At 30.8% G+C, this 16,262-nt stretch overlaps 1 non-coding gene across 1 annotated transcript; it reads left to right on the forward strand.

Moving 5' to 3' along the window:
* Window positions 1–8,472: 8,472 nt before the first annotated feature.
* Window positions 8,473–8,579, forward strand: LOC139856614 (small nucleolar RNA R71). The gene has a single exon (XR_011762085.1). It is a non-coding gene; the product is annotated as a small nucleolar RNA R71 (small nucleolar RNA).
* Window positions 8,580–16,262: the final 7,683 nt, after the last annotated feature.

Genomic DNA, 16,262 nt, shown 5'->3' on the forward strand with positions numbered 1-16,262 from the left:
AATTTTTGTTGTTAATCCCGATCACTCCTTCTAGTTTATTGTTTGTTTACAAATTCTAAATGGCATCCTAAATTCATTATCTTGGTATTGAAGTTCCTGGTCGATTTCAAGATTGAAGGAGATGATCAAATAATCAAGACGGGTTAAATGTTTCTAGGATGAAAGTTATTTCAGAAAAACAGGTTCAGTCGAGTGGTTTCAAGGTGTTGTGATTGAGCGGGTGGTCGCGGGTTCGAGTCCCGTAGGGAGCATCCTTTTTAGGAAGGCAATTTAGAAGGGTATATACATTTTTTTTCTTTATTATTATTATTATTATTATTATTATTATTATTATTATTATTATTATTATTATTATTATTATTATTATTATTATTATTATTATTATTATTATTATTATTATTATTATTATTATTGTTGTTGTTGTTGTTGATGTTGTTATTACTATTGTTAGTAATTCTAATTGTTATTATATATATTAAGATTAATAATGTAACTGTTATTATTATTAATACAAAATTTAGGATCATTTATTATCAATGTTATTATTAAGGTTATAATTATTATCATTATTATTATATCTAAAAGTATTATGATTATCATTAGTATAATTATAAGTATTATTAGTAATATTATTATTGCTAATATAAATATTGTATTATTATCACAATTGTGATTATTATTACTATCATCATAATAAAATTTATTATTATTTCATTAATACTAATATTAGAATCATTTTATAATCTTTAGAATTTGTACTTATTATTGACATAAGTATTATTAAGATTATCATTTGTAATAAGATTGTTATAGTTATTATTATAATTAAATACTAAGTATTATTGTCAAAATTATGATTCTCATTACAATTATTATTAAGATTTTCATTTGTATTAACAACTACGGTTTATTATTAAAAACTATCATTATATTAATAGAATTATTAATATTATTATCATTAATATTAATATTAGTACTATCTTTATTTTAATTACTTCTGCTGAAATTATATTATTATAACTACTGTCATGATAAGCAAAAGATGTATATATATATACATTTCAATATATCTAATATATATAACCTAACAAAAATTAATATTCTTAAGTATTTAAAATATATAAAATGAATATATAAGAATATACATATATATATATATATATAATTAATATAAAAATAACATATATATAGACTTATATACCATTTAAAATAATAAATATATTATGATTCTAAATAGGTAATATATATAATTAATATATATAAACTTGTTCGATTACGATTACACATTTTAATTTATATACAAATGATATAGGTTCGTGAATCCAAGGCCAACCCTGCATTTGTTCAATATCGTAATACGTATTTTTACTACAAAATACAGTATGGTGAGTTTCATTACTCCCTTTTTAATTGCTTTTGCATTATATATTTTTGGGACTGAGAATACATGCGCTGCTCTTATAAATGCTTTACGAAATAGACACAAGTATTCGAAACTACATTCTATGGTTGGATTATCTAATCAAAAATGCCCTTTTTATTAAGTCTGGTAATCTAAGAATTAGGGAACAGACACCCTAATTGACGCGAACTCTAAAGATAGATCTATCGGGCCCAACAAGCCCCATCCAAAGTACCGGATGCATTAGTACTTCGAAATTTATATCATGTTCGATGGAGGATCTCGGAACGATGGGGATATTCTTATATGTATATTGTGAATGTCGATTACCAGGTGTTCAATCCATATGAATGATATTTTGTCTCTATGCATGGGACATTTATTTATGAGAACTGAATATGGAAATCTTGTGGTCTATTAAAATGATGACAATGGTTATTTATATTAAACTAATGAACTCACCAACCTTTTGGTTGACACTTTAAAGCATGTTTATTCTCAGGTACGAAAGAAATCTTTCGCTGTGCATTTGCTCATTTTAGAGATATTACTTGGAGTCATTCATGACATATTTCAAAAGACGTTGCATTCGATTCATTGAGTTCATCAAGATTGTTATTAAATCAATTATATTTGGGTATAATATAAAATGGTATGCATGATGTCAACTTTAGATGTAATGAAAGATTGTCTTTTCAAAAACGAATGCAAATGTTTGTAAAATGTATCATATAGAGGTTAAGTACCTCGCGATGTAATCAACTGTTGTGAATCATTTATAAATGATATGGACTTTGTCCGGATGGATTAGGACGGGTCATCACAATAACGATAATCGTTACATATGTCTCGTTTCAAAATCATTAAGTTAGTAGTCTTATTTTTACATATGTAGTTCATTGTTAATATACTTAATGATATTTTTACTTATCATAATATCATGTTAACTATATATATATCCATATATATGTCATCATATAGTTTTTACAAGTTTTAACGTTCGTGAATCGCCGGTCAACTTGGGTGGTCAATTGTCTATATGAAACCTATTTCGATTAATCAAGTCTTAACAAGTTTGATTACTTAACATGTTGGAAACATTTAATCATGTAAATATCAATTTCATTTAATATATAAAAACATGGAAAAGTTCGGGTCACTACAGTACCTACCCGTTAAATAAATTTCATCCCGAAATTTTAAGCTGTTGAAAGTGTTGACGAAACTTTTGGAAATAGATGCGGGTATTTCTTCTTCATCTAATCTTCACACTCCAGGTGAACTCAGGTCCTCTACGAGAATTCTAACAATCGGTATCTTGTTTTGTTTAAGTCTCTTAACCTCACGATCCATTATTTCGAATGGTTCTTCAATGAATTGAAGTTTTTCATTGATTTGGATTTCGTCCAATGGAATAATGAGATCTTCTTTAGCAAAACATTTCTTCAAATTCGAGACGTGGAAAGTGTTATGTACATTCGCAAGTTGTTGAGGTAACAATTACACCAATTACCCTTGAATGTAATCCACCCCAGTTTTAATTATTCCATGATTATTAATTTTCCCACTTGATCAGAATGAATAATCAATTACCCAACCCAATTGATTAATTAAATAATTGTTAAAGATGTCGTATAAATGTCACTAAATAGGACATGCATAATCATTTAATAATTATTAGTTTAATTAATTTGAAGATAGGTTCGACAGGCTCCAAAGAATTGTCATTCAATTAGACAATATCCCCCATCTATTAATGGTCCATGGTCCAATTAAAACAAGTGTCGGTCTTTTGTCCATACCCTAATTATGGTCCAAAATTTAATAATCCAATCTTAATATTTAGTCTAACATCACGATTACTTCGGCCCAAATAAGCAAAATAATAACTTAGTTACGAGACATTAATTTAAAAAGGAAAAACATAGCTTACAGTGATTATTTATCGCGTAGCGTTACCCGGACAGAGTTCCGACTTAAAACCCGTAAAACATTTCTTACAATAACCCAATTATTATTAAACTTAAATTAAAATTAAAATTATAAATATATATATTTATGTTACAGAGTAAGAAAGAAAATATGGTGCCTAAAATTCTCGAGCAAACGGTTTTAAAAAATATATATAATATATATATAATTTTAAGAATTATTTATATATTAAATTATATTTATGTGCATAGTTGACTTGTAATTTTAGGTCCGTTGCGTCGCGCGTTGATAGTTGGCTCAGGTCCCGGTTCCGGATTTTCGAACGTCCTTTCGTATAATTTAATATCTTGTACTTTGCGTTCTGCAACTTGTACTTTTGTAATTTTGAGACGTTTCTTATCAATAAATTGAACCACTTGGATTGTATCTTGTACATTTAAGCTTTTTGGACGTTTGCATCTTCAAATCTTCATTTTCGCCTTTTGTCTTCGCACTTATTTATTTAAACGAATATTACTTGAAAATAGAACAATTGCAACTGAAAACTTTACATATTGGAAGGATATTGCACCTAAATATATGTTCATTTAGAGCACTATCAAATATCTCCACACTTGAACGTTGCTTGTCCTCAAGCAATACAGAACTTGAAATTAAATCACACGAATCACTTCTTTATTCTTCACACTTTATACATCAGTGATTTTGATATGGCGGTATGAACAATGATAGTAACAATAGAACCATGGTTAAAGGTGGGTGTGCCATCCACAGTTGCCTCGGGTTTAGGTCAACGACACTTGCAATCAAATAGCCGATTTACTTTCGGTTTCCAAAGAAAAGTGCACATTTGAAAGGCGGTTTACAGTCCCACATGACTATGAAAATGTAGATCCTTAAGGAAATTAGATCTTTATGAAAACATTTGATCTTTTGAAAATTCAATCTAGCTTTTACCCTAGATAAGTTTTCCGGAATAACCCTTCACCGGTGTTTGCAAATTATTTTTATGGGTTTTGTGGGTTTCAAATTTGAAAATTTTAACGCAAAACTTGCGGTTTTGTGTCACCCACTTGCTAACCTTGTATTAGGAAAGTAACACGTCCAGTTTCTTGTTCCTATATTACCTTTTGGTAAACTACCATCCGGTTGTAAAGGAAAGCGATGAACAAGAAACTGTTAAGGCAATGTCTAATGACATGCATTTGTTCATGTTCTAAAACATGTCGGATGCTATTACTATCCTTTGTAGGAGCAATAGTAAAGATCATCCTATAATTTTTCGGTCTGGCACAAGGTCCTGTCTTCGACCATGCTATGCAACCACCGTTCTTACGGTTGACACCCGATTTGGTTCAGGTGACCTAATGAATTCCAGGTGAATTCTTAGGATTTTACGTTCAATGGTAATGAACGCATTGAAAATGGGTTTTTAGAAAACAAATCGGTTTGTATTTTGATCAAAATATTTTCTCGTTCAAGCTCGAGTTTAGATATCATTGAATTCCATGAGTTTGTAATTCTCAATCTTTAAGGTCAATCTCAAGGATTGAGTAATATCAGGCTTAAAAGCTGATTTTTAATCTTTAAGGAGATTATCCTTTCTGGGAGTCTGATTCATTAGTCTTATCAAGCTAATTTGCACTGCGCCCTCCCCATTTTACGAGACAGATCCTCTCATAGTTAGGATAAGTCTGACCACTTAGCGGCCCTGTTTGATGCTGAGGTCCGTGGATTTCCTGCTGATTTTAGAGATGACTTTTCTAGATTTTTCGTCAACCCACAGCTGGTCTGGACGACAACTTCTTGACCTAAATCAAGAAGCGCGTGTCTTTTTTTGGAAGACTTTACTTCCTTTTAATGATGGAATTGATTCATCGTGTAGATCCATTTTTCTTTCAATAAACCGGGTAAAACAGTTAATTTAGTCCAAAACAAAAGTACCTGCAATAATCTTGTACAAAAATATGTGATATATATTTTAAAGAACTTTGGTGAATTTTTCCCACACTTAGCTTTTATTTATTTTTTTTCTTTGCCTTTTTATTCTCCTTTATTCCTTTTTAAATGAATTCTAGCGTTTTGGGTTGTTTCTCAATTTATGTTCTTTCCGAGGTAACAATAATTTCGGCATTAACACCTAGTTTTATCATTCATAAATATGTATAAACATGATTTTGAATTCATTTAGTTGAAAATTTTTCAAATTTTCACAAAATTTGGCAATTAAACCAAGTGTAAACCCGAGAGAATTTATAACCCTTCCCCACACTTGAGATCTTGCAATGCCCTCATTTGCAAGAAATCAGTAAAAATTTAAATTCATGAGGGTGATTAGCGTAGAAAAATGATTAAAAATACCGAGTTTGCAAACATATTGTTGTTATATCACATTTGATATTTTGCGTCTTGTCGTCAAAATTAGTACATTTTGCTGAACTTAATGACAGTCTTTGAAAATGCGCTGTTTTACCCTGTTTTGTACATAAGATAAACTACAAACATATATATATATATATATATATATATATATATATATATATATATATATATATATATATATATATATATATATATATATATATATATATATATATATATATACGTATATATATATATATATGTATATATATATATATATATTTTTTTTTTTAAATATTTATTTATTAAAACAATTTAAATGAATAATATTTTAAAATTTTGTTTCCTTTTACTTTAGGTAGTTTCGGTATGTTTACCTATTCCGTCCCTCAACAAAATTTAAAATTTGTCGTTTTGAAGCGATTGTTTTTAAAAGCAAAGATTTTTGGGTTTTTTAATTTTTTTGGCATACTTTAAATTAATAAGATTAAAAATAATGATAATAAAATTTCTCGTCCCTCCCTTGGGTAAAGCAATTTCGGTTCAACGATCTAATCTTCAACTCACGACGAATTTTAGAAATCATTTTTTAAACTTAATGAAATAAAGTAATTTTTTTTCTAAATTCACACAAAACTTAAATTTAAAAAGCATATTAATTTCATACAAAACCTATAAAACAAAAAAAAAAAAAAATTCAGAATGGAGGGAGAAAACTAGTTCTTTAGAGTCTGCTAGTGGAAAAGACCAATCGGATTCCATTCTCGGAACTACACGAGAACAGAACAACTAACTCCAGATAGCATTTTCTTTTTAGAACATTTGAATCTCCCCACACTTAGGTAGCTGTGGTGTCGAAATTGTGATTAACTTCATCGTCAATTTCTCTTGGACCATAATCAACTTGCATATCTGTGACTTTTTCTTTAAGCCAGTGACCAGCTTCTTCCGTAATATCCAAAAATTCAACTAGTTTCGCCTTTTCTTTAGGCGACAGATTGGATACTAACCGGTTACATAACTTAAAGTTCCCCTTACTTCTAGTATCATAAACCCGTTTAAAAAGTTTCTTCATTGAACTGTTAATAACGGGGTCATTTAATTTCGTATCAACTATGGGGTTCCTTGTTATCAGATCATTATTAAGTGTTGCTTCATTTTCCCCACACTTAGGCGTTTTATTATTATTAAGCACTACCGTTGGAGTTGGTAAAACAACATGGTTCTTACCAATCGTTTTTGCTGGTTCAACGGTTTTGGTTGGTGGAGATTTAGACTTTCGAATCATAAAGGTGATCGATTTCTCATCATTACTAAGTGTCATTCTACCCTTTCTTACATCAAATAACGCCCCGGTGGACGATAAGAATGGTCGACCTAAAATTAGAGGAATGTTTGGGTCCTCTTCTATGTCAATGACAATGAATTCGACTAGAAAGGTTAAATTACCTACTTGAACAGGTAGGTTGTCGGCAATTCCAACTGGGTGCTTAATGGTTTGATCAAGAAGTCGAACACTCATATCCGTTGGAGTTAACTTACCTACTCCTAATCTCTTATATAATGAAAGAGGCATAACACTCACACTCGCACCTAAATCTGCTAGTGCATCATACATGACACAATCGCTAAGTAGACAAGGAACAATAAATTCACCCGGATCACCTACCCTAGGTGGAGGTTTTGGTGGAACTGTCTTCACCGGGTTTATTTTTACGGTTTTTGTTTCTTGCACTTTCTTATTCTTCTTCTTCTTCTTTCCAGAGGTATTACAAACTTTATTACCTATTACTTGCTCATACTCAACTCCTTTTCTTGGAAACGGGATGGGTGGTTTGTATGGTGCCACCACTGGCTTTACATACTCAGGTGGTGGTAGTGGTGTAACTTCTTTATTGTTACTCACATCTAAAACCTTCCCATCTTCTGATGCTGGTTTTTCAGAATTTGTTGACACCATGTTAACATTCTCATTCCGAGGATTTACTTCAGTATTACTTGGTAGCTTTCCTTGTTCCCTTTCACTCATCAATCTAGCAAGAGTACCTACTTGTTTTTCTAGATTTAAAATGGAAGCTTGTTGAGTTCTAAATGACTGATCAAACCTCTCATTTGTTTGGGTTTGAGTTTCAATAAATTGTGTTTGAGATTCAACTAGCTTAAATACCACTTCTTCCAGATTTGACTTTTTCTCTTCAGTTTGTTGTGGTGGTTTATACAAGCTGGGTCTTTGCTGATTGAAAGTGTTGTTTTGAGTTGGTTGGTTATTCGGACTTTATTGGTTATACGAGTTATTGTTGGGTCCATTTGGATTGTAAAGAATGTTTTGATTTCGATTGAAGTTTAGCCTTGGCGGTTGATAATTATTTTGATAATTATTTTCCGGCCTTTGGTTCATGTAGGAAACATTCTCACGTTGTTCCATCATTTGCTCAATGTTACAATCTTTCGTTAAGTGTGGTCCACCGCATTGCTCACAACTGATTCGTATTACGTGAATATATTTATTCATCTTTTCCATTCGTCTCTCGAAAGCATCTATTTTTGTGGAAACAGAATCAAAGTTATGGCTAGAATCGGCTCTAGCCACTTTAGATGAATGAAAAATGTATTTTTCCTGATGCCACTCATGAGAGTGGGATGCTGTGTTATCAATGATCTTGTGAGCTTCGGTTGCAGTTTTCTTCATAATGGAACCACCAGCTGCTGTGTCGATGTCTTTTCGTGTGGCGATGTCTACGCCTTTATAAAAGATTTGTACTATTTGAAAAGTATCTAAACCGTGTTGAGGACATCCTCTCAACATCCTTCCGAATCTTGTCCATGCCTCATATAACGTTTCATTTGGCTTTTGCACGAACGTGGCAATTTCTCCTTGAAGTCTCACGGATTTAGATGCCGGAAAGAATCTTTGAAGAAATTTCTCAACTAAAACATCCCATGTGTCAATCGTTCCTTCAGGTAACGATTCTAACCAATCTTTGGCTTCTCCCTTTAAAGTCCAGGGGAACAACATAAGATAAATAGTTTCATCCTCAACTTCTCGGATTTTAAATAGATTACAAATCCTATTAAAAGTTCGAAGATGTTAGTTTGGATCTTCTTTTGTTGTACCACCAAATTGGCACTGATTGGTGATCATGTGTAGGATTTGTCCTTTGATTTCAAAATCTGACGCTCTAACATCTGGCTGATTAATGGCGTGACCTTGGCCCGTGCGTATGGCTCTCATTTGGTCTTCCATACTTTGAGGTTCCGTTATTTCCATATTTGAATTTGTTGAATCCGAATCACTAGAAGATTTTGATTTAACGGTTTGTGATTCGGGAGGAATTATTTGTGGTTCGGGATCTTGGAATTGTCCTTGAATATCGTCCGGGTTCTCAATTGTGAAATCAGGTTCAAAAAATGGATTATCGAAATTTTGATTTGGAGTACTTGTTCGGCTAGGTGATGATTCTAAAGAAAAATCAATGGCGACAATATTGGCTAGAGGTCTTGATCGAGTTACAGGTGGTGAACGTATGAAAGGTGGTGAACGTTTTGCTCGGTGCATTCACTAAATATCCTATTAGTTATAAAGATAAAAATTATATAAGTTATCAAATTAATAGACTTTTCTGATTTTGCCCACGTTTCGAATAGCCAATAGATGCAGCAGGTAGCCAGGACCCTTTAAATCGGAAGCCCACAACTCGCCACTAACAAATCCAACTATTACTACGAACCAGAAAATTTTGGATGTCTATCAATTTAACCGCTTAAAATAATTTTTTTCGTTGAAATTTAAAGAAGATAAAAATCTATGTCCTAAAAACTAGAGCGTAGAAAGGAGAAAGAAAAAGAAGCATGCCGAAAAACGTCGAAAAATAAAAATAAGAAAAACGTCAAAAAATAAAAATAAGAAAAACGTCGAAACTTAAAAGTCTAAAAACTAAATCTAAAAAGCTGAGCCTAAAGGTATTAAAGCTTAAAAGGAATTCTATATCCAAAACGGTAATAACTTAAAAGTCACTAAAATATATAAATGGCGTCGCAAAATTTTAAAGCGCCTAAATCTTAATCTAAAGAAAAAACACTTAAGGGATTTTACGGCAAAGCCTAAGAATCTAGAAATAAAAATAAACTACGGCAAAATACTAGATTAAAACTAATTACGATCGAAAAATTATAAAATTATGCTTTAACTAATAAAAAGATACAAAATATAAAATAAGCTTAAAGTTATACAAATACAATTTTATAAAAATATTATTTTTGTATTATTTATTTTATAAAAGTATCAATTTATAATTAATAAAACTAAATTAAACTAAATATTACAAATTAAATACAACTAAAACTAAATACTTTTAAATTAAAAACCCTAATTATAATTAATTAATAATTATTATTATTTAAACGTAACCCTAATTCGTACAGCTAAGGTTTCAGACCTATCAGACAGGCTTATGCGATCGCATGGGGATATAGTTATGATATCATGCGGTCGCATGAACAAGGAGTCCAGCAATATTTTGGGCTTTTAATCGGCTCGTCCCAAATTTCTATTTATTAATTATTTGATTTCAGTTTTCTCTCTCTCTCTTTTTTTTTATGAAATAAGAAATAATATATTTTTACAAAAATAATATATTTTTACAAAAATATAGTTTTACTAAAATATAGCGTAAAAATATAGCGTTTCGCCGAGTCCCCGGCAGCGGCGCCAAAAACTTGATGTGTTGCGAGTAGGGTAGGAAATACTATTATATTTTACTACAAAATACGACGAAATGATACACAAGTTTTATTAATTTAACGAATGGGTATACCTAAACCATGCTACAACACTATAGACAGTGTACCTAATCGTAGAGTAGTGTAGTTTTTAGTAAGTCCGGTTCGTTCCACAGGGAGCTGGTGATTACGTACTATATTTTTAAGCGACTATATTTATATAAAATATATAATTATATATAGTAATATTATTATTATTATAAAAAGGGGGGTTTTACCGTTTAATGACTGGTTTGTCGATTTTATATTTTAAACGTAAAGATAAATGACGATAATTAAAGTGCGTAAAATAAATAACAATATTTAAATGACGTTAAATAAAATTGCGAGTAAATAAAATGACAGTAAATAAAATAACAGTAAATAAAAATACGATGAGATATAAAATAGAACAATTATGCCTATTTAAGCTTCCGTAACCATGATGTTTGACGTTTTGATTTTAATTTATTACTTTGGGTTAATTGTCCTTTATCCTGGATTTATTTGAAACCTATCTGGTTTTCGTCCATAATAGTTCATCGGTCATAATTATAAAATGCTCGTCAAATTAACCTTATTCCCGAAGTCAAATATTCCAACTAATTAGGGATTCAAACTATAACAAGGTTTTAATACTTTGTTTAATGATTACACCAGGTTATCGACTGTGTGTAATCCAAAGTTTTAATACTTTGTTAACAATTACACCAATTACCCTTGAATGTAATCCACCCCTGTTTTAATTATTCCATGATTATTAATTTTCCCACTTGATCAGAATGAATAATCAATTACCCAACCCAATTGATTAATTAAATGATTGTTAAAGATGTCGTATAAACGTCACTAAATAGGACATGCATAATCATTTAATAATTATTAGATTAATTAATTTAAAGATAGGTTCGACAGGCTCCAAAGAATTGTCATTCAATTAGACAATATCCCCCATCTGTTAATGGTCCATGGTCCAATTAAAACAAGTGTCGGTCTTTTGTCCATACCCTAATTATGGTACAAAATTTAATAACCCAATCTTAATATTTAGTCGAACATCACGATTACTTCGGCCCAAATAAGCATAATAATAACTTAGTTACTAGACATTAATTTAAAAAGGAAAAACATAGCTTACAGTAATTATTTATCGCGTAGCGTTACCCAAACAGAGTTCCGACTTAAAACCCGTAAAATATTTCTTACAATAACCCAATTATTATTAAACTTAAATTAAAATTAAAATTATAAATATATATATTTATGTTACAGAGTAAGAAAGAAAATATGGTGCCTAAAACTCTCGAGCAAACTGTCTTTTTATAGAATGTTGGCCTGCTACAGTAACCCATGCGATCGTATGGGTTTTATGCCTATTTCCCATGCGATCGCATGGCCGCCAGATTCAGCTCACATATTTTTGTCTTTTAATTTGCCGACGGTTTTAATAAATATATATACTATATATATATAATTTTAAGAATTATTTATATATTATATTATATTTATGTGCATAGTTGACTTGTAATTTTAGGTCCGTTGCGTCGCGCGTTGATAGTTGGCTCGGGTCCCGGTTCCGGATTTTCGAACGTCCTTTCGTATAATTTAATATCTTGTACTTTGCGTTCTGCAACTTGTACTTTTGTAATTTTGAGACGTTTCTTATCAATAAATTGAACCACTTGGATTGTATCTTGTACATTTAAGCTTTTTGGACGTTTGCGTCTTCAAATCTTCATTTTCGCCTTTTGTCTTCGCACTTATTTATTTAAACGAATATTACTTGAAAATAGAACAATTGCAACTGAAAACTTTACATATTGGAAGGATATTGCACCTAAATATATGTTCATTTAGAGCACTATCAGAAGGATATCCCGGCGAGTCCCTGCGATCTCGGGCAGATTTGTTCGGCCTTTTCAGGTTTTTATCCGAAACGCTTGTCTTTTGTATTAAATATGTATGCTTACCTTTTATGTTTAATAATGCGTTCCAATATTACCATGATAGCTTAATTAATCTGTATGTTGCCATGATAGAAGTTTGGGTAAGCGTAATTATGTTAAATTAGTACGATTACTGTTACATTACTGAACTAGGAAGTCTGGTGGATTTGTATGCTAGCATCTAAAGGATTGACCAACTTAGGTTGTGATTAGGACTTCTTTATCTATATGAAATTAGATACTTCATAGGATTAAGACCCCTGGTTATACTGTATCTGAAGATTCTATGAACTCGGTATGGCCGGAGTTCCCGAGAGGTATCTAATACACTTTTAGGACACGGAACCTAGGAATTGAGACATGAATGACCTAGTATGCCTATTGACTATTCCAAATAGACCTCTTACGAGCTGTTAAGATCTAGTTAGTGCCTTTACTGTGAAATGTCCCGTTCATATTGATTATAAACGTTCCATATTAATTGATTTCGTTGCGAGGTTTTGACCTCTATATGAGACGTTTTTCAAAGACTGCATTCATTTTTAAAACAACCATAACCTTTATTTTATCAATAAAGGTTTCAAAAGCATTACGTAGATTATTATATAATGATAATCTAAAATATACTGTTTACACACGACCATTACATAATGGTTTACAATAGAAATATATTACATCGACATATGTTTCTTGAATGCAGTTTTTACATAATATCATACAAACATGGACTCCAAATCTTGTCCTTATTTAAGTATGCAACAGCGGAAGCTCTTAATATTCACCTGAGAATAAACATGCTTTAAACGTCAACAAAAATGTTGGTGAGTTATAGGTTTAACCTATATATATCAAATCGTAACAATAGACCACAAGATTTCATATTTCAATATACATCCCATACATAGAGATAAAAATCATTCATATGGTGAACACCTGGTAACCGACATTAACAAGATGCATATATAAGAATATCCCCATCATTCTGAGATCCTCCTTCGGACATGATATAAATTTCGAAGTACTAAAGCATCCGGTACTTTGGATGGGGCTTGTTGGGTCCGATAGATCTATCTTTAGGATTCGCGTCAATTAGGGTGTCTGTTCCCTAATTCTTAGATTACCAGTCTTAATAAAAAGGGTCATATTCGATTTCGATAATTCAACCATAGAATGTAGTTTCATGTACTTGTGTCTATTTTGTAAATCATTTATAAAACCTGCATGTATTCTCATCCCAAAAATATTAGATTTTAAAAGTGGGACTATAACTCACTTTCACAGATTTTTACTTCGTCGGGAAGTAAGACTTGGCTACTGGTCGATTCACGAACCTATAACAAATATGTACATATATATCAAAGTATATTCAAAATATATTTACAACACTTTTAATACATTTTGATGTTTTAAGTTTATTAAGTCAGCTGTCCTCGTTAGTAACCTACAACTAGTTGTCCAACGTTAGATGTACAGAAAAAATTGATATATATTATCTTGAATCAATCCACGACCCAGTGTATACACGTCTCAGGCTAAATCACAAATCAAAGCATATATATTTTTGGAATCAACCTCAACCCTGTATAGCTAACTCCCACATTACTGCATATAGAGTGTATATGGTTGTTCCAAATAATATATACACATGAGTCGATATGATATGTCAAAACATTTGCATACGTGTCTATGGTATCCCATGATTACATAATATATTAGAATACATATATAATACAATATAAGTTATCTAGGATATGATTAATATAGATTTGTTACCAATTTTCACGTTGCTACAACAAGAAAAATTATCCAATCTTGTTTTACCCATAACTTCTTCATTTTAAATCCGTTTTGAGTGAATCAAATTGCTATGGTTTCATATTGAACTCTATTTTATGAATCTAAATAGAAAAAGTATAGGTTTATAGTCCAAAATATAAGTTACAAGTCATTTTTGTAAAGGTAGTCATTTCGGTCGAAAGAACGACGTCTAGATGACCATTTTAGAAAACATACTTCCACTTTGAGTTTAACCATAATTTTTGGATATAGTTTCATGTTCATAAGAAAAATTATTTTTCCAGAAGAACAAATTTTAAATCAAAGTTTATCATAGTTTTTAATTAACTAACCCAAAACAGCCCGCGGTGTTACTACGACGGCGTATGTCCGGTTTTACAGTGTTCTTCGTGTTTCTAGGTTTTAAATCATTAAGTTAGCATATAATATATATATAGAGCATGTGTTAGTTGATTTTAAAAGTCAAGTTAGAAGGATTAACTTTTGTTTGCGAACAAGTTTAGAATTAACTAAACTATGTTCTAGTGATTACAAGTTTAAACCTTCGAATAAGATAGCTTTATATGTATGAATCGAATGATGTTATGAACACCATTACTACCTCAAGTTTTCTCTATAAAGCTACTGGAAATGAGAAAAAATGGATCTAGCTTCAAAGGATCCTTGGATGGCTTGAAAGTTCTTGAAGCAGAATCATGACACGAAAACAAGTTCAAGTAAGATTTCTACTCGAAATAAGATTGTTATAGTTATAGAAATTGAATCAAAATTTGAATATGAGTATTACATTGTATTAGAAAGATATCTTACTGTAAATAATAAATATTTCTTGAGGTTAGATGATCACTCTACAAGATTGGAAGTAAGCTAGCAAACTTGAAAGTATTCTTGATTTTATGAAACTAGAACTTGTAGAATTTATGAAGAACACTTAGAACTTGAAGATAGAACTTGAGAGAGATTATTTAGATGAAGAAAATTGAAGAATGAAAGTGTTTTTAGGTATTTTTGGTCGTTGGTATATGGATTAGATATAAAGGATGTGTAATTTTGTTTACATGTAAATAAGTCATGAATGATTACTCATATTTTTGTAATTTTATGAGATATTTCATGCTAGTTGCCAAATAATGGTTCCTACATGTGTTAGGTGTCTCACATGGGCTGCTAAGAGCTGATCATTGGAGTGTATATACCAATAGTACATACATCTAAAAGCTGTGTATTGTACGAGTACAAATACGGGTGCATACGAGTAGAATTGTTGATGAAACTGAACGAGGATGTAATTGTAAGCATTTTTGTTAAGTAGAAGTATTTTGATAAGTGTCTTAAATTCTTTCAAAAGTGTATGAATACATATTAAAACACTACATGTATATACATTTTAACTGAGTCGTTAAGTCATCGTTAGTCGTTACATGTAAGTGTTGTTTTGAAACCTTTAGGTTAACGATCTTGTTAAATGTTGTTAACCCATTGTTTATTAAATCAAATGAGATGTTAAATTATTACATTATCATGATATCATGATGTATTAATATATCCTAATATGATATATATACATTAAATGTCGTTACAACGATAATCGTTACATATGTCTCGTTTCAAAATCATTAAGTTAGTAGTCTTGTTTTTACATATATATTTCATTGTTAATATACTTAATGATATGTTTACTTATCATAATATCATGTCAACTATATATATATCCATATATATGTCATCATATAGTTTTTACAAGTTTTAACGTTCGTGAATCGCCGGTCAACTTGGGTGGTCAATTGTCTATATGAAACCTATTTCGATTAATCAAGTCTTAACAAGTTTGATTGCTTAAAATGTTGGAAACATTTAATCATGTAAATATCAATTTCATTTAATATATAAAAACATGGAAAAGTTCGGGTCACTACAGTACCTACCCGTTAAATAAATTTCATCCCGAAATTTTAAGCTGTTGAAAGTGTTGACGAATCTTCTGGAAATAGATGCGGGTATTTCTTCTTCATCTGATCTTCATGCTGAAATGTCGCGTTCTTATTGATTAAAAACGTTCCATATTA

Source organism: Rutidosis leptorrhynchoides, chromosome 6 (assembly GCF_046630445.1).
Source record: "Rutidosis leptorrhynchoides isolate AG116_Rl617_1_P2 chromosome 6, CSIRO_AGI_Rlap_v1, whole genome shotgun sequence".
NCBI classification, from domain to species: Eukaryota; Viridiplantae; Streptophyta; class Magnoliopsida; order Asterales; family Asteraceae; genus Rutidosis; species Rutidosis leptorrhynchoides.